This window comes from Mesocricetus auratus, unplaced genomic scaffold (genome assembly GCF_017639785.1).
Source record: "Mesocricetus auratus isolate SY011 unplaced genomic scaffold, BCM_Maur_2.0 Super-Scaffold_100007, whole genome shotgun sequence".
In the NCBI taxonomy this organism is placed as follows: Eukaryota; Metazoa; Chordata; class Mammalia; order Rodentia; family Cricetidae; genus Mesocricetus; species Mesocricetus auratus.
In genome coordinates this window covers 46,999,990-47,027,521 of record NW_024429191.1, presented here as the reverse complement: position 1 = coordinate 47,027,521, position 27,532 = coordinate 46,999,990, and the positions used below count along the sequence as shown (strand labels likewise).

Here is a 27,532-nt window from a genome sequence, read left to right as displayed (position 1 = left end):
TAGAAGATCAGCCAGTGTGCTTCCCTGCTGAGCCATCTCTCCAGTCCAAAACATCTCAAGACATGAGAGGGCAGCAGCAAAGGAAGCTCAGGGATGGACGGATGGTAAAGTGAGGCTTGCTCACATGAGAACCAGAGTTAGGTTCCCCAAATGCCATTAGAAAGCTGAATATGGTGACATATTTACAATCCCAGAATTGCATGATAGGATGTGGAGGAAGGATAATCCCCTGACCAGCCAGCCTGGCCTGCTTGGCAGCATTCAGGCCAATGAGAGACCCAGTTTCAAATAAAATGAGGGAGGCACCTGAGCAAGGGCACCTGAGGTTATCCTCTGACCTCCATAAACATGTACCTATGTGCCTTCATGAACACATGTGTGCACACGCAGAGAGAGTGCAGAATGTGCTTTATGTACCAGACTGGCCAGAGGCAGCTGCTGCTGGCCATGCTGAGAGCTGCTCTGAGCACATGAGGAAGGGGAGGGAGGGAGCAATCGACCTGACTTACAGCAGGGAACATGCCAAATGTGGGAAGGGAAGACAGCCAGACCAGACTAGCGCATTACTAAGAGCTCAGAGTATTTAAAACCATAACAACAACGACTAATATTTACTGAAAACGTGCCATGTGCTAAGCCAATCTTGAGGTGTAGAGGGTCAGTTATATAGTTAGAGGAAATTCTGCATGATTGATCAGCCACCATATTTAAGTTATCAAATACAAAACTGAAGCAAAATTTTTCTTCAGGCTTATGGATCTTTAGTTTAGTAAAACATAAGAAAGATAAAAAGCACAGACTGAGGATGCATTGTGTTAGAGTGCTTGCAAAGCATGCAGGAGGCCCTGAGCACTGCCAATAACAACTAAGAGTCTACTTACCAGCAACATTAACAGATAAGGCTATTTTGTACATACCAAACTGCTGATTAAGACAGGAATATGGCCCCTGAGTCTGTCCTGTGATACAACCCTGGGACATCCTTTACAAGTTACCCAGTTGATGGTCTTTGGCCTTTTCTAGGAAATTATTAGATGTTAAAAATACCTTCTGCTGGCTGGGCGTTGGTGGCGAACGCCTTTAATCCCAGCACTCGGGAGGCAGAGGCAGGCGGATCTCTGTGAGTTCGAGGCCGGGCTGGACCGATAGCCTCCAAAACAATACAGAGAAACCCTGTCTCCTAAAAACCAAAAAAACAAAAAAAACCCAAAACAAAACCTTCTGCTTGCACCAGCCAAGACAGTTAAACACGAATACAAAGGTAGGCTCAAATTGCACAGCAAGACACAATACAGGGTCATCCAGGCTAGCGTCTATCCAGATAATCTGCAGTTTTTGGGTGGGGGTAGGTGGGGGTGTCAACAGAAGCTAAAGGAGCACATCTGATGCCCTCCTCTATCATCCTCTGTCTTGTTCCTTTGAGACAGGGTCTCTCCTGAACCTGGAGCTGTGCTGGTGACCTGCAAGCCCTACTCATCTTCCTGTCACATCCCATAATGCTGGGGCTATAGACACATGGTCAACCAACCAGGCTTTTTTTTTTTTTTTTTTTTTTTTTTTTTTTGCTTGCTTCCATGAGTGCTGGAATCCAAACTTAGAACTTCATGCTTGCACAGCACTCTCACCCACTGAGCTTCTTCTCAGTCTCCAATCCATAGCAGTTTTTAGCTAAGTTGGTGTATGTGTCTATCAATAACATGTGTGCAATGTATAAAAATGCACATTTGTGTCTGAATGTGGGCACACAATTTCATGACATGTGTGAAGAAGGCAGAGGATGACCTTGGATGCTGGTTCTCACTTCTTTGAGACAAGATTTCCTTCATTTTTTTTTTTTTGTCTTTGTTTTTTCCCCCTCCATGCTCCTGTACTTCAGGCTAGTTGGTCTGCAAGCTTTCAGGGATTTGCCTCTCATCTCCTCGTAAGAATGCGCTGGGTTACAGGCAGGGGTGCTATGGCACTCCACTTTACATGGGTTCTGGGGATTCAAACCCAGGACCTCACAATTATGTAGAAACGTTTTACCCACTGAACCATCTCCCCAGACTCACAATACTCCTTTAATTTAAAAATGTATGGGGCTGGAGAGATGCCTCATGGGTTAAGAACACGTACTTTTCTTGCAGAGGACCTAAGTTCAGTTCCCACCACTTACATCAGGTGGCTCACAACTGCACGGAACTCCAGCTGCAGAGATCTGACACTCTTAGACTCCACAGGCACTGAAATGAAGTGCACATGCTCACACACAAACACACACACACACACACACACATTTAAAAAGCAATAAATTTCAAGCTCAAAAGCATCAATATGAAAACAAGAAAATGTTAAATCTTAATAAAACTATAAAATTCAAAGAAGATAGCATTCGCCTAAGAGCGGAGCCACAGAGCTAAGAGTATTCCAGAAATTGTCTTATTTAGTTATTAAAAAGCCCCAGAATAGGTTTCACCAATTTTTCTGGCCCCTCAATAAGGTGTTTACTGTTAAAAAAAAAAAAGTAAGCACATTAGAATTCTTTGCTAAATAAGATATACACACAAAATCAAAACCCAGTTGACAAAAAAAAAAATCCATCTTCATCATTTGAGAAGCCTGGAATCCTGAGGCTAACTTGCTCAGCTCAGACTTCAATGATTTACAGATAACCAACGATTTACAGATAACCAACATGTGTTTCTTAGCAACCTGCATGCATAAAAGGTTACGATATACCGTATGATTTCAATTATATGACATCCCAGAAAAGACACAACTACAGAGAGAGTAAAACAATCTATGATTGTCAGGAGTTTAGGAGGAAGAGAAGACTGACGAGGTGACTCGCAGGAATTTTTAGGGCAGTGAAAATATTCCGTATGATACTGTAATTGTGACTAGATGGTATTATATGTTTGCCAGAACTCATAGAAGGTACAGAGGGAACCTTAATTTACATTACTTTTTTAAAAAGTCCTTGTGGGAACACCAGACCTTGAGCAGAGACCCACTTACCCTTCTGCCTGGGAGTAGGCAGCTGTAGACAATGTTTAGTAAAAACATGTTTACTAAAAACGATACAATAAGTTCCTGGAAAAGGCCTTCCCGCGGAAACCGCCCTGACCTCGACCTTGTCCAAAGACTAACCGCACCTTAAAAACCCACACACATCCACCTCTGGTGTCAGAGCAGAACCAGCCAGGGGAGAGGAGAGAGCAGAAGCTTCTCTGGTGGGAGCTTTTCTTAGGAGGTTTTCTTGAACCTTTTTGGAGCCTGTTTAAAGTTTTCTTTATATCGTTGAACGAGTCTCTGTGTTGTCAATCCCCGACACCCTCCGCACGTTCTCGGACACAGGCTGAGAAGCAGACGTGACAAGTCCTTTTGGAGGTTTGGGTTTTAGGAAGTAATAAGACTGTTAAGAGGGCAGCTATCTATCTAACACATGCATAAACACACTGGTGAGAAAGTATAGGAAGAAGTACTGACCTCATGGCTTTAGAAAGGGTGCTATCTGCAAGGCAAAAGGCAAAAGGAATGGCACAGAAGCCCTGGGTTCCAGGTGACCATGATGGTTCCCATGGGGATGGATGGGGTAACACTTTTTACACTACTATGCTCATCACTGGAACTGAAGCACTAAGGAAATGGATGGCTGATGGTGGGAGCCAGATTCTCACTGCTAAATGGAAGTTTACAGATGAACAAGAACACCGCTGCCATGGATTAGATTAGAGACATTAGTATGAACTCATGTTTAGCTTAATACAGATATGGGCCGTTATATGGATACTAAACTATGCATGTAGTATGTTATATGGATACTAAACTATGCATGTAGTATGTTATATGGATGCTAAACTATGCATGTAGTATGTTAGTAAATGCATGTATGATTCTTTGCTTTGTCTATCTAGAAGACTTAAGAAAACCAATATTCCCTGTAGCAACAAGTATACCAGCATCCAGGATGGGTTTTTAATAACCATACTCCAATAAAAACAACCAGGAATCCCTAGAGAAACAACGGGTTTAAGACCGATGCAGAAAATCTGAACTATACCCCTGAAGTATCCTGTAGTGCCTGATAAAATGTGGTCAAGAAGCCCAGTGGTTGGAGCAGATGTGCCAGCCACAGAAGTTCCCAAAGGCCAAGAGAGGAGTCTCAACAACAAAGTAGAGAGTTTGAAATTAAAACACAGAGGAGAGGAGCTGCAGAGACTGCTCATTGGGTAAACTGCTTGCTGCATAAGCCCAGAGACCTGAGTCTGTGTCCCAGAACTTATGGTAAGGTAGCAGGAAAGAATCAACTCCGTAAAGTTGTCTTCTGCATGCACCACCTCACATACAATAATAAAGTTTTTCAAAGTCCAAAAAGTAGAAAAATAAATATCCAGGTGTTCACACTGACATAAACATATGGCTGAACAAATTCATAACTGAGGGAGGAGAAGCAAATCCCTGGCGTTGAATTCCAAAGAGTTTACACAGACACTGCACTTCCAAGGAGCAGGGGGTAACTCCCCACTGGAGCACAGGCTGCATGCTGTGACTACCTTTCAAAGAATAGTCTAGAAACCAAGAAGAGGAGAAAGAAATAATAGTGACCCTATGGTGAAGAAGCCTGAAAAACACAATGAAATGTGTCACAAACTGAATTGCTAGCATGTCACCTTGATGTAATAAAAACGGCACATCTTTGTGGTTTTTGTCCCAATAACTCACAGTCCAGGTTACCACAAGGAAACCATCACGGCAATTCAAGCCATGCAAGATTCCATAAAACACCTGAGCACAGTGTTTTACGAGATGGCTCAGTGGGTAAATGCTCTTGCTGCCAAGTCTGATGACCTGTATTTGATCCCCAAAACCCACCTGGTAGGAGAGAACTCCCACAGATCGTCCTCTAACCACCGCATGTGTGCTGTGAAACGCCAGTATCCACACACATGCATGTATGTGCACACAACATAATAAATACATTAATAAAATTTAAATACCTGACCAGTATTCCTCAAAACTGTCAACGCCATAGAAAACAAAAACATCAGGAGAAGCTGTCTCAGGAGATGACAATAAAATAAATGTCCTAGATGAGATCATGAAACAGAAATGACACCAAACAAAGACTCAGAAAACTGTGGGTTTAATTCCTAATACTTCCAACATAGGTTCACGAATGGTCACAAATAGATCACATCACACTAACACAAGATATTCAATAGGGAAGCCAGGTGTGGGTATGTGAGAGTCCTATGTACTGTTCTCAATTTCTCTGTTGCTCTAAAAACTACTTATAAACAATGTCAAACTTATAATTAAATTGGACTTAAGAATGACACATTAAATAAGCCCCTTTCCCTACAATGAGAGATAACACAGACACATCAAAGGCAGGTTGACAACTCCTATGAGCAAGGTCAATCTCCATCAGTCCTGAAGACAATGCTGTGAGGCACACACTGCTGAAGGTGATGCCCAGAGGTCATGTGATCTGTCCAAGGTCACATGGATGCTTATAGGTAAGCCACATTTGCTTAATTCTAGAGGCTTTTTTCAGAACACCCAGAAAGAAAAAGACATCAACTCACAGATCCCAAGATGCCTTGTTTGTTCTTGTTTGTTCTGCTTTGTTTGAAACACGAGACTGTTGAACTTTCCCTTATAAAGATTTACTATTAGGAAATGTCATTTACTATTTACTGAAATGCACATTTTACCTTATTAGGATGTTCTAGCTTCATTTCTGTTGCTGTGATAAAATGCCCTGACAGAAAGCAACTTAGGGAAGAAAGGGCTTACTTTAGCTCACAGTTCTGCGTCACAGTTCATAACAGCAGGGAAGTCAAGGTAGCAGGACCCCGAGAACACTCTCATATCACAGCCACAGTCAGAGCAGAGAGAAATGAATGCATGTGTTCAGTTGCTTGATTATAGGCAGACAGTTTTCTCCACTTTCCTACAGCTTAGGACCCCCTATCTAGGGAATGGTGCCATCCACAACTGGCTTAACGTGCCACAACAATAAACTTTATTAAGACAATCCTCCACAGATATGCATACAGGTCAACTCAATGTAGACAATCCCTCATTGACTAGGCTGTTCAAGTTGACAATTGAAGCTAACCATTATACTTAGCAACTTTTGCATACTGAACAGAATTGTTTAAATCTTATAAACTTAGACCCATATTACTTGTTCTCAAAATGTCTGAGTAGTGTTTTGTGTGTGTGTGTGTGTGTGTGTGTGTGTGTGTGTGTGTGTGTGTGTGTGTGTGTGTGTGTGTGTGTGTGTGTGTAGGGAATGTAGGGGGCAGGGTTTCTTTGTGTAACAGCTCCAGCCGTCCTGGAACTCACACTACAGACCAGACTGGCATTGAGCTCACAAAGATCCACCTAACTCTACCTCCCCAGTGCTGGAACTAAAAGCGTGTGCCACCACTATCCAGCTGAGTAATGCATTTGTTACACTGTTTTTGTTAGGCAAATCATGATTATCAAACTCAAGTGGTAGATCAGAATACATCTCCCAATTGTTAGCCAAAGCTATTTGGTAACATTTCTTCACTCACAATGATAGAAGCTGTGGATAATGTTTATATCTTCATTATATCACTTAATTCTCTCAAGTCTTTTATAAGTTTCCAGACCTACACCAAGCACTGAACCTACCAAGTCAAAACTGAAAGTACTGATGCTCTGACAGAAGCTGCAAGCCACACTTCCTCAAGCACCCTTCCACCCCACTTACTAGAACTCTGTTCTTTGAAAGAGAGCCTACATCTCAAATTCCATAGGATCTGTCTATACCAGAGACATTTTATTTCCTCTGGGAGTTGACCATATCAATCAGATGTCAGCCTTCCACTCCTGTATCTCAGTGTCTATAGTATGTTCAGATTTGTTTGACATGGTGTCCTAGTTAGCTTTTTTGTTGTCCCTTTGGCTGGCCTGGACCTCTCTACATAGACCAGGCTGAGCTCAAACACACACAGATCTGACTGCTTCTACCTCTGCCTCTGGAATTAAAGACATGCAGCACCTTAAAGTAAAGACATTGGCCCTCAATTTAGCATCATCTCAGAAAGGATTGAGCAAATCAGATTGGCCTGGGAATATCAGGGGGGGGCAGCTATCTTGTTAATTGATGTGTGAGGATCCAGCTTGCTGTAGGTGGTCCTCAAGTGTATAAAAAAGCTAGCCAAGCACAGGATAGTGAGTGAGTCAGCAAGCAGTGTTTCCTCATGGTTTCTGCTTCAGGTTCCTGCCTAGACTTCCCTCAAGGATAGACTACTACCTGTAAGCCCAAATAAATCCTTTCCTTCCCTAAGCTGCTTTGGTTTGAGTATTTTAATCACAGCAACAAAAAGAAAACAAGAATACATGGTTAAAACAAAAGTATGTTAGTCCCTAAAGAATACCAGAGACTGGAAATCTTCTCAATGTCATTGTTGGGCTTTCTTCTGGACCTTTACAAAACAGACTAGCTTTTCATGAAATCTGGAAAACTGTATTACTTCTAGATTAGAATTACATCATCTGTTTCCACTTGTTTTCTTATACTTAGGGAGTTTTAAAATACACAATGATGATTCCGTAAAGTGTTCTAACTACATGGTGCCTCATTTGGGCCTCCCATGGATGAGAGTGAACAGGGAAACTGTGGTGTGCTTTTACAGATGTTAAAACAGGCTTGGGAAAACTTTGTGGCTTGTCCACGTCAGATTTCTAACATGTGCTGGGGTACAAGATGTTGCTGGCGGGGTGGGGTGGAGTGGGGGTGACTCTGGATTTCAATGCAAACGCTTTGCTCGGGGCTCATGCCATGCACAGCTCAGATTTCGGTCTAACTGCAGACTAAACATAGTCTGCATTTTTCTCATTCCTTAGGAACATCACCTTGACTTCTCCATATTTTCTCTTCTTACAGATTTCAGAGATGCCCAGGTAGTTAGGTAAGACTTTAGGTGTAGACCAGGGCATCTGCAGTGGGAAACTGAACCATCTATTTATCACTTTTCTCCTAGAAACTCTTCCTTGTTCTCTGACAATCCCTTTTCATACCTTCTGTTTTAATTTTACAGATGCATTGTTTTCTATCTCTAGCAGACCTGATGTGTGTGTGTGTGTGTGTGTGCGTGTGTGAGAGAGAGAGACAGACAGACAGACAGAGACAGAGAGATAGAGAGAGAAAAACACTTGGATAAGTTCTTTCTCTTCTTCCCCACTCCAGTATGACTATAATCTGGGAGAGAAAGCACATACACAGTGTTTGCATGTGCGAGACTGAGTGTGTGTGTGTGTGTGTGTGTGTGTGTGTGTGTACACATGTTTCTGTGGTGGCTGTCTTTCCTCCAACTTACTACTTTCCTTCTACCCTTAGAGTTTAGTTTTAGTAAATTTTCTCAGGCTAACTGTTGATCTTTGACCAAATTTTCACATTTAAAAATGAGGCACTGCAGGGTCTCAGCCCAAACATGGAAGGCTGAGCTGGGTTCAAGGAAGGGTAAGTGTGCTGCTCACCCATTCCTGAGACAATTAGATGCAGCAGGGAGTCTAGTCAAGCAGGAACTCGTTTATTGCCCCACAGCAAGCATCTTTTAAAGCAAAACAAACAAACAAAAAACTGCAGAGCGGGAAAACAGTCAGCCAATGGTTTTAAAGATCAGCCTATCATGCGCCTAGACACCCTATGCATTACCTAGTGAACACAAGCCGTTCATGCAGTGACCTCATCTGGTTGGATCTTGGCAACCAATCACCCTTTTTTGTAAACATCTCAGGACTTGCCCTCCTGACTTCACCTTGGCTCATGTGCCCTTCAAGGTACCTGAACACTGACTACTAAAATGAAGAGAAAAATTTCAAAGCTTTCAAAGAGAAGGCAGAAAACTAGCTCACATACAGTGGGGGGCTAAATAGGGAGCTTTACAGAGAACCCAGGAAGATTATAGGGTACCTTCACAATTCAAACCTGACAACTGACTCCCAAACCTTCCAGTCTGCAGGGGAAGGACAGTGGTGTTCAAACACTCATAGTCTTAGGATAGTCACAATCCACAAAACTAGCCTTCAGATATACTTAGAGAGTATGTTCTACCAAAACAGCAATGGCCAGAAAGAAGAGTGATCCAGCAGTTGGGGAATATGTGGGTATGTGCATCACAGAGTCAAAGCGTACTGAATTTCCCATGTGATGGAACAGGAAGTCAGGAGAGCCAGACAGGAGCCCAGGCAGTTGCCCAGATTGAGCCAGGGAGTTGAAGGACCCAGGAAAGCAAGGGCAGGCCAATTAAAAGAGGAAATTCATAGGCAAACTACAAACATTGCACCAGCACACTGGAATCCCACAATGCTAGCTTAAAGATAGGGCTAAGTAGTGAATGTGTCAACATAGGTAACTAAGCAAATCCACAACCAAGAAGCAATTACCGGCTTTAGAGGGAAACGGTGTACTAATGAAATAAAGATCTAATCAGAGCACACATTGTGGCTCAGCCACAAACAGTATTTTCACAGTCATAACGCCATCAACACTGATTTAATGGAAATGTGTGTGGGATGGGGGAGTGAGGGAAGTATGCAGGATTACTGTAAAGTATGGAGGCATCTCCCTTAGGAAGAAATCAACATGCCCAACATGGAAAACACTATGAACTATCATCACATTCTCCTGAAAAATGGATACTGTTGGGCATGGTGGTGCACACCTTTAATCCCAGCCACTTGGCAGGCAGAGGCAGGTGGATCTCTGTGAATTTGAGGTCAGGCTGCTCTGTCTAACCAGCTCCAAGATGGACAAGGCTACATAGTGAGACTCTGTCTCAAAAACAAAAACAAAACAAAAAAGAAAAGAAAACCAATAAAAACGAAATGTGGTAATGATGACCTCTGAAAGGCAGAGAACTGCAATAATTGTTTGCAAGGAACGGGACTTTTGGCTACTCTTGAATGCCTAACTCTAATTTCAAACTACAAAGTGGCATCATTTTGATAACAATGAAAATTAAAATTTAAAAGTTCAAGTCCAAAGAAGAACATTAAGTAAAAAATCTACAGGCTGACAGGAAAAGGATGATGACATCTCAGAAGTGCTGGTTAGGCTATGGAGAATGACAGCAAGCCAAGTGACACAATCAGGGTCACATTCTTTATATGCATGCTGGTCCTAGCTGCATATATATGCACCACACGCCTACCGGTTGCCCACAGGGCCAGAAGAGTGAGTCGGATCCCCTGGAACTAGAGTTAAGGAGAGTTAAGAGCTGCCATTTGGATGGTGGGAACTGAACCTGGATCCTCTGTAGGAGTCATCTTTCCAGTCCTCAGAGCTACATCTTTAAAAAGTATTATTGGGATATAAAACAAAGCAAAAAGCATAGAAGATGGACTAAAAGAGGAAGAACTTGAAGACAAAAATCCAGGGTGGGGGCCTAAAACTTTATAGCAAACAATGAACAGAACAAACCACGTGCTGGGCCGTTTCTGTTTTCAGGGCCTTCGATGAAAGTGAGCTTGCTATGCAAATGCTCTACCACTGAGCTACACTTCAAGTCCTAGACTCTATTTACTATAGAATATGAGAAGTGAAAAGTGCTGGCCACAGTAAGGCCGTCTTCACTTCTAGCATCTAGTAACTCCTTCACGACCAATTTATTTGCCATAATTAGGAAGGGGACTGCCAGTCAGCAGATGGAACCATAGATTTTCTTATGGAATACCTACTCTCTCTGGAGATAAAGAACTGCCATGCCAGGACTATGGAAGAGTCTTCCAAAGGACTTCACTGAATACGGATCTTAACTGTACTTCAATCTGACCACCCTTGAATACACTGACCATCAAAGCTTGGACCAATGAACTAAGCAGCGAAACTCTGGAAGCAGATGTTGGATGGAAGCCTCAAAGCCACACTTACTCACCAGGGCTCTGGCATGTGTGTTCAGTAACATGGACAAAGGAGTATCAGCTAATCGACTCTTCTTCCTAACCCCACTGAGAAAACAAGGCAGGACGATGCCTGGATCCTAAGACAGCATGTAACAAAAGCCCCATGGCATTATCTCCTGTGGCCAATGAGAAGTGTGTCCAGCAGCCAGAAAAAATAAAAAAGAATTGAAGATTCTGAGAATTAAGTGAGGACATACACTAGAAAGAAAAGCAAGAGGCATACACATCCAAATATGCTCAGGGCCAGGCTATGGATTGGAGATCAAAGTTATGTCCAGGGCCCACTTAGAACCTCCCCATTGCAAATGTACTCCTCGGCCAGCCACAGCCCAGGGGAGCTTGTTAGACATGCAGAACCTCAGGCCCTACCTCAATCTAATGACGCAAAATCTCCATTTTAATAAGCTCCCAGGTGATCCCTACACCCATTAGAGTTAGAGACTCACTTAGAAAGACAGGAGAAGTTTAGGGTTTTGTACTGGGGCCCCCATTCTCTGCAGGTGTAGATAGAAACTTAGGCAAACGCCAGGTGTGTAAAGCTGCCTACACAGGACAGTTATTTACATAATAGGAAAGTCAGAAGCAGAGTCTAGCCAGCTATGTATCTTCTAGAAAAGGCATTGATTCCAAGATGCCTGGCTATTTCCTGGGAGCTCACTTCCAGGGTCAAATAGGAACACAAGCATGGGATACAGTATGAACCACAGCTTTTCCTCTATAGCTGCCTATTTTATTTAAGCAAACAAAAAAAATGGCTAAACATTAATTTTAGTTGTACTTAATTGAATAATTTCTCAGGGGAATAGTTCAGGGAGAGTTTAAAACTGCCTGTTTCCAAAAGCCATTACAAATTGGCATATACTATAATGTCACTGTGCCAACCCAAACAGTGCGCTTTTAATGTCCCCTGGGCTGCCTTCACTCCAGATGTGTTCAGAACTCCTAGTAATATAACACAGGCAAAAACCATATTTACATGAAGCAGTATTTGGGATATCCTTTTCCAATTATCTGGAATGAGATAATAGACTCCTAATTGGAAGCACGGGGGTTGGGGGAGCTAGGTCAGCAGTTCCTCCCTCGTGATGCCTTTATTAGTAGAAACGGAAACAGTCTGTGCAAGGCTAAGAGAAATCTACTTTGCCATGGTTAATCATCTGAATGTCTAGAAAGTTTGAATTTGCCCTATGGTCACCTCTAATTAACTAGCTGATTTGTAAAAGTCTGATCTTGTCTTTCCCTAAGAATCATAAGTAGCTGAGGGCTGGGGTTGGGAGGAGGGGGATGTAGAATGGAAGTGGAGATTCCAGGACCACTCTGGTGAAAGGAAAGACACCAGTGATGCGTGGACAGTGTTACCCCAACTCCCCAGCTGCTTCAGTGGTGTTTGGTGTTGGCATAATGGCACAGACTCTGAAGTCATTTCCTTTTATTTCTAACTCATGATAGTTATCACATAAGTGCTAGGCAAGTCATCTTAACTTACCACTGACATGCATCTCATGGGGCAAACTAAAGCCATTAATGAGGAATTGTCCTTCGAGTCTTGAACTGAATAAAAACTGATTAGTGTAGTATACACTTTCTGCTAACATTTGGGAGGTTTTGTCCTTAACATTTATTACTGAAAAGAAATGAACTTTAAGTCAAATAAGTATTTTTATCCAAGTGATCATGGTGTTCTGTTCCAATGGAGACCTTGGACCCCATACATCACAGAATACCGCAGTGCGCCATGCACTCGGATATGCTCAGTTACTGATGTCTGTTTTCACAGATGTCACAGAGAAGCCATCTAAAAAACAATGTACGATGCAGCTGTTCTTGGCTGGGAGCGAGATACACTTGGAAACCTTGCTCCTTCGATGTTCAAAACGGGACCAAGTTCTCCAAATACAAATTAATTACCAAATTCTATGTGTTGACAAGCAAGCGCTCGAATGTTTATGCTTCAATTTGACAAAGGAAATTTTAGCATATTACTCTTGAGCCTCTAGAGCAAACAAGCTCCATGTATAAGATTTACTTCATTACAATCCCTCAAAATGTTTAAAAATATTTTAATCCAACATGTAAAGAGAAAACCAGAAAGTCTATATATGCAGTTTAACGAAGCAATTACAAAGTATAAGCTGTGTAACCACTGCTTGCTGGCCCAACTTGGCAGTGCCTTACCAGACTCATCAGCCTTATAAAACTCAACACCCATTCAGCCAATAAGCAATCAACAAACATCTACAGTACGCCAGGTGGTGTGTCAGGCCCATACTTGAATACTTGGCCAGTATTAATTCACTTGCATGTTTGCTCAAATAACAGCTACCACAGAGTTCTTGATTGCTGCTTATCTGAGTTTCAAAGAAAATAAATACACAGCTTTATCATATGGACAAGGAACATTTTGCTCCAATAAATCTACCCTGGAGGCTTGAGCTCAAGGGATGTTTAAGGACATATCACTGTGGAAAGGACTTGGTGGTCACTAACAACCAGACATGAACTTTTCTTCTGACCCACATGAGCACTGACTGATTAACCCTTGAGGTTAGGCCTCTTCCTCTACAACAAAGGCCTCTCCACTTGGGGAGCTACTTAGAACTTTCCCAAGCACCTTGTAGAGAGCTTTATTTATCATACCGGGTTTAGATCTGAAAAAGGTATTTGTTCCATGATAAAAACAGCAAAAAAAAAAAAAAAATCCCTGGTTAGAAGACTAATGATCTTTTAACGCCCCACCACCACACACACAAAATCAAATCCATGGCTCTGCCTGAAGAGAAACAGTTTTACCTTATTAATCACCAAGTTCTCAAGTCAACTCAGCTTGTGAGAGCCTCCGAAGCAATTCAGCTGTTTCCACACCGAACATCAGAAAATCCCAACAGCACACAGTCTAGGGTAATGTTAAAACAATATACACGACAGCATCATTTCCTTACTAGGCTCCATTTCTGCTGGGAAAGGGGAAAGTTTAAGCCAAATGATAATTTACACCAAAAGTCTACAAAGGAGAATGTACAAGATGAGTCACTGGAATGTGGAACCAAAACCTCTTCTAATTTCTTTTAGGATCCACACAACACACAGAGCAATAGTATGTATACTTTTATAAGAGCAATTATAAAGAATGATCTAGAACTTCACTCACAAATACTTTTGTTTTTGTTTTATTGGAGTTGGTGATTAAACCCAGGGCCTTGTGTGCAGTACGAACACATGCTATCACTGAGCTACACCCTTGGCCACAACTCAAGATTATTTCTAATGGGATATATGGCTTAAGTATTTTAAAGGAGATCTGAGAGTCTCACCATTTGTAAGGTCCTGGGATTCTAGTCTCAGACCTGGGAGAAAGGAGAAGGAAGGGGGCAAGGAAGAGGAGGAAATATTGGAGGTTCATGCATTAAGAGTGGTGGAGGTTACCTAAGAAAGAATACATGGATATATAGCCCAAGAATCTGGCAGGTAAATATCTTTGTCATTATTCAAGAAAGTGTGAGATCCTAAAGTCAATAGTGAGTGTTCAGTCAACTTGAGCTGAAAAGCCCATAATATACAGAAGCTGGGACGCCCTTCTCCCTCTCTGCCGTTTTCCTGCCAACTTGAGCTCCCATTCTAATGGGAAAGAGTCTCTCCACTTGGAATTGTGCACAATCATTTTTAATGGGCAAAGCTTAAATGCACACACAAAAGTAAATGTAGGGGTGAGTGGAAAAGCCCAAGATCTCACCCACTTCACAGGGTGGAGGTGTCTTTTTCCTCAGTGAAGATCCCACCCACTTCATGGGGCGGGGTGTCTATGACTTCCTCCACAGTGAAAAGACATGGCTAGACTACAATAGTTTCCAGACTATCTGCCCCACCCCCAAGACCTCACATCTGCTTAGTCCTCATCCTAACCTAATACACAAAATAATCACATTGTAACAGGGCTAGCAAACTGCCTTCATAGCAAAACTTCCTCATCTTCTCTCACTGTAAATAAAGTTTTATACAATACATTAGAATGCAGCCTTGTTCATTGACATGTTAACTATGGCTGCTTTTGCCAAACCTTATATGTGAATTTTTTTTTACCGTAGCACTTTTATTTTTCTTTATGCAATGGTGTGTTGACGGGACCTAATGTTCTCACTGAACAGTAGAAAACCCCAAATTTGTCATTTCTTAGAGAATTGAACACTAAAAAAACCTCACATAAATTAAAAGGATGAATACATTTACAGGTGTCAATGTAAATGTTCCCAACTCGAGGCAAGTAACAACCCATGGCTTCAGTGGGGGAAACACTAGAACAGAAACTGGATCCTTGGCTTGGACTTTCCCACCCTGCTGGACAAGCAAGATGGAAGTGGTAACTGGTTCATAAACCCTTGCCAGCCTCAAGGGATCCTGGAAGTCAGCTATCAGTTAATACCCTGCACAGATCACTGTACAGTGCTCACACAGATCCACCAGGCTGCGGATTTCTCTTCCACAGCATGCTCTCCCCAGCCACTAAGTGACTGAGCCGCATCGGACTAAGGATCAAATCAAGATATGTGCAGGATATTAGGCATGTACCAAGCGGACGGTTAACTTGAATACAAGGTCAAAAATCAGCAATAAATTCAGTGATTCAGTGCTGATATTGGATACAAGCTTCAAGGCTTTTTCCCGTTTTGTGAGGCTAGCAACGGGGTGTGTAAACTTGCCAGGGCAAACTGCTACTTCAGAATCATCTCCTGCAGCAGATGCTGGCACCTGCTCAGTCCACCTAGAAGCATTTGCACTGGACGATGGAGGGGCCTGATTTGTCCTACTCCTACCTGCTGATCCACACCTGCTGGAAAGTGGACAGTGAGGCCAGGATGGAACCACCAATCCAGACTGAGTACCTTTGCACAGGGGGAGAAATGATCTTAATCTTCATTGTGCTGGGTGCTAGGGCTGTGTTCCCCTGTATGGTGCCAGTGACACCTGGATACATGATAGCAGCACCAGACAGCACTGTCCTTGTGGATGTCCACTTGGATGTCCATATCACACTTCATGATGGCGTTAAGGTGGCCTCATGGATGTCACAGGATTCCATGCCCAGGAAGGAACTAGAAGGGTACCTTTGGACACTGGAATTGCTCATTGCTGATGGTGATCACCTGCCAATCAGGCAGCTCATAGCTCTTCTCCAAGAGGGAAGAAGCACCAGTAACCATTTCTTGCTCAAAATCCAGGGCAACATAGCACAGCTTCTCCTTAATGTCACCCACAATTTCCCACTGAGCCGTGGGGGGTGAAACTGCAGCCCTGCTTAGTCAGGATCTTCATGAAGTAGTCTTGTCATGTCCCGGCCAACCAGGTCCAGATTCAAGATGGTGAGGGGAGTGGAACCAACTTCATAGATGGACGCTGTAAGTGTGACCCTGTCACCAGTGGTGTGCCCAGCTCCATAAAGGGACAGCATGGCTGAGTTATTGAAGGTTTCAATCATTATCTGTGTCATCTCTGTGAGTTTTGGGGTTCAGGAGGGGCCTCAGTCAGAAGCAAGTGCTCCTCAGGATCTGCATGCAGTTCATTGTAGAATGTGTGTGGTACCAGATCGTCTCCATGTTATCCTAGTTGGTGACAATGCCATGCTTGCTAGGGTACTTTAGGGTCAAGATATCCGTCTTGCTTTGGACCTCATCACCCATGTAGGAAGGAGTCTTTCTGGCCCGTGTACACCATAACTCTCTGGGGTCAGGGTCACCTGATGATGGAAGGAAACATGACCCTGAGGGTGTAAGAACCAACAAAGCCAGCTTTGCACATGCCGGAGTCACTGTTAATGATAATTACTGTGGTTTCTTCTTTCATTTTGATTGGAGAAGGATGGGGTGACAGAGTCGCAAAAAGACATGCAGGGTGAATTGGCAGCGAAGTGTAAGGAATTTTTTCTTTTATTGAAGTGAAGTCAATATGATACAGGAGTAGTACTTTGATTCTTCAAATTAAACAGTTCAGTAGCATTTAGTACATTCATATGTCTAGTTTCATTCTCTTCACCCCCAAAGCAACTCAACACCTATTGCCTCTTCTCCAGCTTCTGTGTAGTTGGAATTTTCTTCAGGCCACCAAGATCCCAAATAAAGACATGAGGACTTATTATTAATTATGAATGCTTGGACTTAGCTTAGGCTTGTCCCACTAGCTCTTTTAACTTAATCTAACCCGTTTCTATTCATCTATGCTTTGTCTCGGGACTTTTGACCTTTCTTTCATTCTGAATGTCCTACTTTACTGCTTCCTCCATGTCTGTATGTCTGGCCCTGGTGTCAAATATTACACAACCCTCCTGTGAATCACCAATCTCGAGTTTTACAGCTATGCATCTACCTATTTTAGATAGTTCAGGTAAATGATATTATACAACATGTGACCAACTGTGTCTGGATTCTTCTGCCTAGTACAATGTTCATGTTCATCTATATTGTACCATATACCAGCAGCCAATCTTTCTAACAACTGAATGCTGCATGGTGTGGATGGACAACACTCCTGCTTTGACAAAACTGCAATGGACATAGCTGTGTCCGAGAGCATGTGGCCTGTCCTGTCCACTCTGACCTTTTGCCAGAGTTTGTTGACCCCTGAACTACACTACATCCATCCCTTGGAACAGAAACACACCAGATATAACACTTTTTTTTTGCAGGTGTGATTACACTATGGTAAACAAAGACTATCAAGTGGCTCCTTAGATGAAGAAATCTCATACATAGACAAAGGATCTCTGGCATTGATAGAAGAAAAAAGGTGAAGGTATATAACGTGTGAGGTATATATTTTCTTTTTCTTAAGAAATGGCCCATATATAAGAATGCACATTCCTATTTGCATAAAACTGGAATCACAATAATTTTTACACTTCATTTTGTACATTTCTGCATTGTATTAAATATTGTATCTTACACATGCACCATTTTCAGTTTTTAAATGACTTTTTTGAATTAGTGCTTGTTTTGTGATGATCACACATTTGCATACATTTACGAGGCTCAACATGATGTTTTGATTGGTGTGTACACTGGGTAGTGATGCAGAACTGGTAAGTGTTGCATCCTCCCCTTCGCCTTCAACTCTATCATTTCTTCATGGTGAGTACATTCAAATGCTTTTCTTCAAATGATTTCTTAACCCCTGATGTGCCAAAGAAGACCTAAATTACTCCTCCATTAAAGTAACTTCCTCCTGTTGCTCTACCCTTCCCCTTCCCATTCTCCTCAATCTCTTTATTAGCACTCTCAATGGGTGTTAACTATAATAAGAGAATATTTACAATTTCTTCTTATCAATTTTGTTTTAGGAAAAATAAAGGTAGGCACAATAGTTCATGCCCATAATCCCAGAACTTGGGTGGCTGAGGCAGGAAGATTGCTGTGGGTTTGAGGCCACCCTGGCCTACATCGTGAGTTCAAGGCCAGTCTAGGTTATATAGTAAAATAAAATGCTGCTCAGGAAGAAAAATATAAAAGGAAACAGTGCGTTAATATGTTCAAACTTGACATGAGTTACTTAATTTGTGAGTTATCAGTTTTTAATATTTTATTTTCATTCTTGCAGGTTGAGGACCTTCTCCAGAATCTTCCAAAGGAAAACAAAACTGCCTGCCCAAAGTTAAATTTTTATCTGCCAGGAAGAATTGAAATGTGATCCCTATGTTCAATGCTGACTCTGTCCTAGTTGCCCTCTGCTATTGCAAAGCACACCATGCCTGTCCAGTCAGACACTGCAAAGCACGCCACACCTGTCCAGCCAGACACTGCAAAGCACGCTACACCTGTCAAGCCAGACACTGCAAATCTTTTACACCATGGCGTTCAGTGCAGCAGTGTGTCAGGTGTTAGCAAATAAGTCAGACACATGTGTTGACCTAAAAAACTGTCACCTCTTACAGCTGTGAACTGCTCCAAAGCTGGCCCCCCACCCCCAACTCCATTGACTCTCTTGCTGGTGGTCCCCTAAATTTTGAAGTCTGGTACCATGAGTTGGGTACTCGATCTGAGTCTGGCGAGACATGTTCACATCTGTCCATGTCCCACCTGTGTGCCCCAGTGTCAGGACTTAGCTTACCCCCGGATCTACTCTGCTCTGGATCCCTACAAGATCTCTGCCTCCTTTCTCGACTGGTTTATCTCCCTAGGATGAAATTGCTCCAACTCCCCAGCCACAGTTAGGTTGACTATCATCCTTGGATGCCCAGCCAGGGCAACACTGCAGTCTCCCTGCTTCTGCCTGTGCACTGAACAGGACACTGAGGTTTGTGGTAAATATGTGATGTATTTTTCTCAAAGTAAAAATAAAATGGACTGACAAACCAATCCAAAATTGAAGATAATATTTTTTTCTTGGTGTTGCCTATATCCAAAGTACTCACATATAGTGTGAAAGTGCAAAGATACATGCATCCCCCTCCTTTACGACGTTTAGAACTTAGTTGAGAAAAGATAAATAAATACAGAAATATTTATAATTTCTACAAAGTGCAGGATATCCCACGCCACTCCAAGTGCAAAAGAATGTCCCCATGTGGGAACATACAGAAAAACAAACAAACAAAAACAACTTGAGAATGGGGGCAGCTGTGGCTAAATCAGAAGAATGGCCAGGACTGCCAAGGGGCGGATGCAGCCTGTGGTTTTTCAGTAGGACAAAGTGTGTATTTCTAGTCCTATGCATTAGTCATGAGCAAATCCGCCTCCTGTCCTTACTAAGAGGATTGGCCTTCTAACTGAAACACCACCACATAAAAAAACTTTTAGACAGTCATCATTCCACACATTATAGCATCTCAAAAGTCTAATTAGCACATACACCTTTGTTTGCAACAGTCTGCTTAACCCATACAATTCATATATTCGTTATATTTTAAAATTATGTATTCTGTTAAGAGCTGTATAAGAGACACAACTACACTGATTGTCCTTAAAACAAAAGTGAAATGAAGTGGGGGACATGCCACTTAATAATTACACTTAATGATAATTGCTACTAGCTATTGAGTGTCTCATACCTCACAGGCTTCAAGCAGCATTGCCCAGCAGTTTCCACGGTGAAAGGAAACTACTTACAAATCTTGCCTCACAACCCACTCATTGTTTCGACTCATTAAGACATTATCTTGCAACACCTTCAATGCCACTGCAGTGCAGGCTTGCATTCCCTCTTGTAGTCAAGGGAGGGGCACACTGCACACCTACAGACATGGAGTCCTCCTGTGGCAGGTTGCTTACTCCTTTGAGTTTGGAGCTCAGCACAGGCATTACCAACAACTAAAAAAGCTCAACACATACCCGAGTGGCTAGACTTCTGCAGGCAGGGTGATCTGAACCCTTCCCACCTCCCTGACACACACACATGTACACAAGAAGGAACAGCAAGGCTTTAGGGTCATAGCCCTCATTCTGTAGTAATGGCTCTCTCTCTTCTAGTCAAAACTAAATGGTACCCTGTTGATCACAGCCCACATAATCTGCCTTTTTAATTTGATACCACGCCTAAGTAGCCCCTAAATTCTAAATTTTGATGTTGTGAGGGTTTCCTTTTGTGTCACTAAGGGCGCTTGAGCATGCACATCCATGTGTATACACAGACCAGCAAGAATTGCACTAGAGAAGCCATTCTCAGGAAGTTTTCAGAACTTCTGAGTGAGAATACAAAATAATTCCATGTAAACTACAGGCAGATACAACCACCGGGTAATAGGCAGATAGCCTGAAATCCCTGTTTTATTACTAGTTGCCTTTTAACATGTATTAACTCTGTTCAGCATTTCTAACTCATATTTCCTATCTCCTCCTGGCTGACTAGTGCTGAGATATAGAGGTTTATAGACACTTACTAACTTTTAGAGAGAATGAATGCCAGAATTAGGCAAGTGAGTTATTCACAAACAAGAACACAAAATACATTCCTATAAAACTTACATTGTATGCAGGCATCTTTGTGAAGTCTAAGGGACACCATGCATACCCAAATCCAAGGATGCTTGACTCCCCTCTAAATAGTGATGCTCATATTTGCATAATTTATTATTTTTAGATGTATTTCATCTTCAGTTGTGTGTGTGTGTGTGTGTTCACACATGCATGTGTGTGCGCAGGTTCACATGGAGGTCAGACTGGAGGATTCCCTGGCACTGGAATTATAAATAGTTGTGAACTACCTGATATGGATACTGGGAATTGAACCCAGGTCCTCTGCAAGAGTTGTACAAGCTCTTAGTCTTGGAGTCATCTTTCCAAACCCTCTAGTACATATTAATAGTAAGAATTCATTAAGCCATAATACATCAGGATGTATGCAAGTCTCAGCACCAGCACTGCACCATGATGGGGATGTGTCATCTTCGTGTTTCCAGCACAAGGACCTTGGCAACCTGAGAGATTTGTCCACTAAAAAGACAAATGAAAGTTCATGTGTGTTTCAGATACAATGCAATACATGCAGCCCCGGAAAACCTCACGTCTCACCAAATTGCACTTTCAAACAACAGAGTTTCTGGTTGAAAGCACAGTTGGGTGGGTCATTGTGAGCAGAGTACTAGCCAGAGACCCAGGGAGGCAGCTTGGACAGCCCAGGCAGGCAGCTTAGCTGTGGCTGCCATAAGGGATATTGAACATATAAATGTCAATAGAGGAGCAATACTGACTCAGACACAGTTAAGTTCTGAGCCAGAGGACCAGTATTAGAGGTGGGCATAGGAGAGGGACTTCTGCTTGGAGTCCAGGATGAGGGACACTAACTCTGGGGTGAGCTGTGGGCACAGGACTCTTTAGTTTTCTTAAGAGGGGGGAGTCAAAAGAGCTGGTGTTGGCAGCCTGTGAGGGCTCCCTCCTTGTTTACCTGAGGCTGAAATTGTACTGCTACACCTGTACTCTTGCTGGAGACAAGCTGCCCTTGGACCTAATCAGGCTTCCTGCAGACAACTGACATCGAGGTCCTCTCCCACTTCCCTGCTGCGCAGTAGAGCTGTGCCAGGAAGCCATGGGGCAGATCACACTGTGCCCAGCCCATTCTGGGTGGCTCTTGGCTGGGTTACAGAAGCCTCAACCTAAGTCTATTTTTCTAAGAACCCTGAGAGAACAGAGACAGCCACCCTCGGGGAGGCAAATCGTCCCAACATGCTCCAACTCAGGGAATGCCCTGTGCGCTGTTTGACCCAGGGAAAACAGTCTTAACCTCTGTCCAGGTACATTAACCCCAGAGGATGGATCTGATTTCTAGACACGCAAGTCCAAAAGCAGTGATGTGAACTGCAGATGTAATTTTTAAAAATGTTATTCAACATATATAAATGTTGAGAGACAAACATACCTATTTGTGAATTTTCTTTGACCCGATATCTAAAATATTATCATTTCAACACTTAGCCAGCCTGAAAATTGAACCCATGTCTTGTGTGCTAAATGGTGCTCCACCACTGGACTATGCCCCCCCCCCCCGCTATCAAGAGGGAGGTTAGAAATCTTTTATGTTTTTACAGTAAGCCTTTCAAGTTCAAAGTTACTGCTCACTTAGAGTACATGCCAATTCAGACTAGTCACATTTCTGGTACTCAACTGCTGCAAGTGGGCAGCAGCTTCTGTGCTGCATGCATTATAGTCAGAGGTTCGGCAGATGCCACAGTGTCCCATGTTGAAACATATATAGCTCAGGATATGCAATCCAAAGAACAAAAATGTTTTCAAGTTCATAGCCATATTCATGAAATACTAGTTTTGACTGTGTCAGTTTCAATGCAAACCTACTGACCTTCAATTATCCAGAACTTCCAGTTAACCACAACATTCTACTTTCTGGCTGTACTCAGTATTGTTTGTTTGTTTGTTTGTTTGTTTGTTTTTTGTTTTTCAGAGACATGGTTTTTCTGTGTAGCCTTGGCTGTCCTGGAAGTCACTCTCTAGACCAGACTGGCCCCAAACTCAACAGAGATCCACCTGCCTCTGCCTCTCAAGTGCTGGGATTAAAGGTGTGTGCCACCACCACCCGGCTACTCTGTATTTAAAAAAATATATATGTTTAGTGGTTATCATTTACATACTACCATCCTGGCAAAAGTATATCATCAAATCACTCTGGTATATTATTCTTTTATTTATGGTGAATATATAATACAATTTGCCACCTTAAAAATATACAACTCAGTGGTATCATTATATTTTTGTTGCTATATGACCAACCATCGCTATCCTTCCAAAATCTCTTCATCTCCCAAGAAACTCTAACCATCATAACTTATCATGTTCTCTCACTCCTAGCCTTTAGTAACCTCTACCACACTCTATAAATCTGCCTCTTCTGGCTGTTCCCTGCAACTGTGATCACACTGTCATTTTGTGGCTGTCTTATTTCAGTTACTATCTTCAGAACTGATCACCACCACTACATACACGAGACAAGAAATGTTCTGTTTGTAAGTTCATCTAGCAATGGACATTGGAGGTTACACAGCTTTTGTTTGAATAAACAATGAGCTTTCAGGGAATGGCAAAATGTAAGGAAAAGAAAAATCAACTGTGATGCTGACTCTCTAACAGAACTCTAGAAGTCAGGCCTCCTCCCAATTTTATTAACTGAGAAAAGTGATACAGTTGACTTATTTATCAAGTCAACATAGTACGGTGACATCAAATGTATTGGTCTCAGCTGGACCACAAGCATTGTACTTTCTCCGAACATTGGTTGAGGCATGTTGATGGCTACTCTCCACTGTCGACTGGACTAGATTTAGAATCACACAGGAGTCACGCCTGGGTCTATTTCTAAGGGGATTTCCAGAAACTTCAGGAGGGAGGACCCACCCCAATGTGGGTGGCACCATCCCATGTACTGGGCCCGAGACTGAATACAAAGAAAAACCGGAAAAGGCAAGAAGAACACCAGCGTTCATCTCCCTCTCTCTCTCTATTCATGGCTGCAGACTGTGCCTCTCCAATTGTGAGCTAAATAAAATAAACCCTTCCATATGTTGCTCCTTGTTAGGACATTTCATAAGAGCAGTAGGAAAAGTAGCTAATACACCATTTTTGCCCAAGTGTCTCAGAAAGCAAGCGTCTCCTTCCTTCCCCTTCTAAAGCAGGAATTCCCAAGATTACATGTGGGGTCACAGAATGTCCCGCAACGCTCTAAGTACCTTAGCACACAGTAGACCCCTCTCTATTCAAACTCTTCATTCCCCAGCAACACAGTTAGACGTTCTCTAAAATGCAGGAACAGACAAAAGACATACAACTTCACCATAATTTCCACTAAGAAAGAAGTAGTTGAAAGAATAAGTTCTAATTCTAATGTTTATTCTTCTCAAGGATTTAAGGCAAGAAAACACTGCACTGCAGAATCTTTTCTCACTTGGCTGTTTTTTGGTTTTATTTTGTTTTCTCAAAGAAAAATAAAGAATTTCCCATTCATTTTACAAGTTTTATTATGGTAAAACAAGATGTGGAGCAAACATTTCAGAGTCCCAAACAGAGTTAATTAATTCCAGTAGAACTTCCTCACATAAGGCCAGTGTCTGCAAGCAGATGTGCTGGCTAAACATCTCAGGTCATCTTAGCACATGATTGAAAGTAACCTCCCATTCCTCAGAAAAAGTCTGGAATGCAGCTTGCAATCTACTACGACAAGGAGCTCAGACACATGGAAAAGTGGAATTTAACATATCCAGATTTGGGCTCTCCACTCATTTCCAAATCTTGCATCTAAATAGAAAAATAAAGTCCCATAACAGCATATTTACCACACTATTAGCCACTAAAATAAAAGACGAGGAAGCAGTTTTGAATGCAGTTACCACAAACGTGTTTGGGGAACTTTCACCTTGTTTCTCATAAACTAGAACATGTACTCCATGTTCCTTTTGATTTCTAACGACCACTGCATTTAAACTGTTAACATTTCATTTCCAACACGTGTCTGCTTCAGAGCTGGCGGCTGGACTATTTATTTTGCTAGCTGGTGATAGAATTAAATGCAGAGACTTTGAAAACATTTACAAGTTTTTCCTTTAACCTTCTGTATACTTTCCAAATTAGAGTGCTTTGATTTTTATTAGCTAAAGGTTTACATACTGCAATACTAACACTTGTTACCTTCAGGATACATTGTTTATGGGTCAGGTGTGGTTTAAAACATTCTCTTCCTTGGGATACCCTGGAGTCTGAGGACAAGAAAGTTGAGCGAGTTCACTCTAGACCTACAAGTTCAAGTTTTTCTTGTGAATCAAACAAGAGAAAGGTCACACATGATAAGGGTATAGTCAGGAAACCAGGTGTGAAAATAGTTCCCATCTCCTACAAAACCACAGATTTCCTTTATGGGCTCCACAGTGCTCTGTATCACAAGCACTATCCTTCCAATGAACTCTTACGGTAGATAATTGACACTAGCATCTTGACAACATGGACAAGGCATGAGCTTGGACTCTAGACCAATCTAAGTTGAAACTATGCCTCTTCCCTTGGTTGTACAGCCATACTCAAACACTTCACTAGATCTATAGACAGAAATGATCATTCTTTTTCACCCCAAAGCTTTACCCCTAGCTTTATTGTGAGTATTTGCATTGAACAGTCCCTGGATTACTATTAGATGAAGTGGAGGATCCTTTATCATGGCTGAGGCCAGCTCAGTGGTAGGGTGCTTGCCTAGCATATGTACTGCCTCAGGTTTAATCCTAGTACTAGACACACAAAAATCCTCTGTCACAAGCCTTTCTCAGCACCTTCAGTGCACAAGGTCACTTGCTGCCCATTCATTAACTCCACCAAAACCTATCTGTTAGCACTATTGAAGAGAAAAAAAAATGAACAATTTTAGTTTCCCTCAATAGGCAGTAGTGACAGTTTTGTGGGTACGTAATTATGTCCAAACTCACTAGATTGTATGCTTTATGTATGCAAAACCCTTCATGTGTGGGTTAGTTCCTTTTTCTGAGGAACACACCAAGTTCCTGGTAGCAGGCACACAGATGCTAAAATGAGGCACCCCTGATGGGCGAAGTCCTGTGTATATGTCAATAAAGCACTGTTGGCCAATAGGGAAGTAAGATAGGTGGGACTAGGAGTTGAGGAGGACTCTGGGTAGGAGAAACATAGGGAGTCAAGATGTAACGCCATGTGGTAGGAAGCCCGGAAACTTCTCCGCTAAGAGAAATACTTGTTAATCTAATTATGGGGTAATTACTTAAGTCAGAGCTAGCCAGTAAGAAACAAGCAAGGCCAACAGCTTCATAATTAATACAGCGTCTTGTGTGTTATTTGAGGACTACAACATGGCAGAGCCCAGGCGACTGGCGGGGAAAAACCAAGCCGCTGGCAAGGAAAAGGCTTCTCTCTACACACCCCAAAATGGTGACTCCTTTAAATTGCTGCCTAACATATCCTGGGGTGATCAAGAAAAGGAACAGCTCTGCCTAGGATGGTACATGAGAGTCTCATGAAGAAAGATGATATCCGAATGATGATGTCCCTCATCAAGAAGGGATAAAGCAAGAAGAATGCCATAAGCAGGGTGAACAATGTATACAGGAGGGGTGTGGGAGATGATAGGGTTCATTGAGCTGCATGCCAGACGAGGCTGCTGAGGTCATGGTGGACTGTAGGCTGCCAGCTGCTGGATGTCGTTATTTTAACTTCCATATAAGAAACCACCACAGGTTTTTCGCATGAAAAATAACACAGATCAAATTAATTTTTCTTTAAAGAAAATAATTCTGCCAGAAAGAGGAGAGACAGAATAGCACACTGGAAGACTGAGGGCAGGAAAAGCAGGTCAGCACAGCTGTCCAAAGAGAGGAGGCCTCAAATCAAAGGCAGGGTACATATCTCTACGGGGAGGGGCTATCTACACATTTCTAGTCTACAAGTTGGGATAGTGACACTAATAAAAAGATAAAGAATGGAGGCTGGACAGATAGTTATTTCAGTGATTAAGAGCACTTGCTGCTCTTGTAGAGGGCCTAGGTTCAATTTCCAGCACCCACATGGTCGCTTACAACCACCTGTAACTCCAGTTTCAAGGAATCCAATGCCCTTTTCTGATGTCTGCGGGCACCAGGCATGTACACAGTGCATAGACACATGTCCAAACAAAACACTCGACACATAAAATAAAAACAAATCAATCTTAAAGCAATAAGGAATGGAAGAAGTGTGGCTGGCTGATGAGGTGGGAAACTGAGCTGTGTTTCACTCACCCTGCATTTTCAGGGCTCCTTTGCGTGAAGAGGTTGAGTAAAATTGAAAATGGGGATCTGGGAATCAAGGCTAGAAACATGGAGAGTGTTATTCATGGCTGCAGTCACAGAAAGGTTAGGATCTGTTAGCTGTGCAGATAGGAAAGGACCCCAGTAAGAGTATGCAGACAAAGTGGAAACAGGGACAGAGTCCTGCAGAGACCAGACTTCACTTTGTGAAGCAGGATATGCTCCATGGGATGCAAGCTGCCTTTGCACTATTTGTCTGCATTGTAAAAACGTACCACTCCTTAAAAACCCTAAGAGTTGGAGAGCTGCAAGATGATTTACTGTAGTCAGTGTGAACTGATTTGATGTTCACCACTTAAATAACAGCTAGGACAGTATATA

The 27,532-nt window shown here is 42.4% G+C and overlaps 1 protein-coding gene and 1 pseudogene across 6 annotated transcripts in view; both read right to left on the bottom strand.

Annotated features, from left to right (window-relative positions):
• Nucleotides 1-27,532, bottom strand: part of Stx8 (syntaxin 8) — a 230,823-nt gene that overhangs the window by 110,628 nt on the left and 92,663 nt on the right. The window lies entirely within an intron of this gene.
• LOC121141371 lies at nucleotides 13,696-17,036 on the bottom strand (annotated as a pseudogene).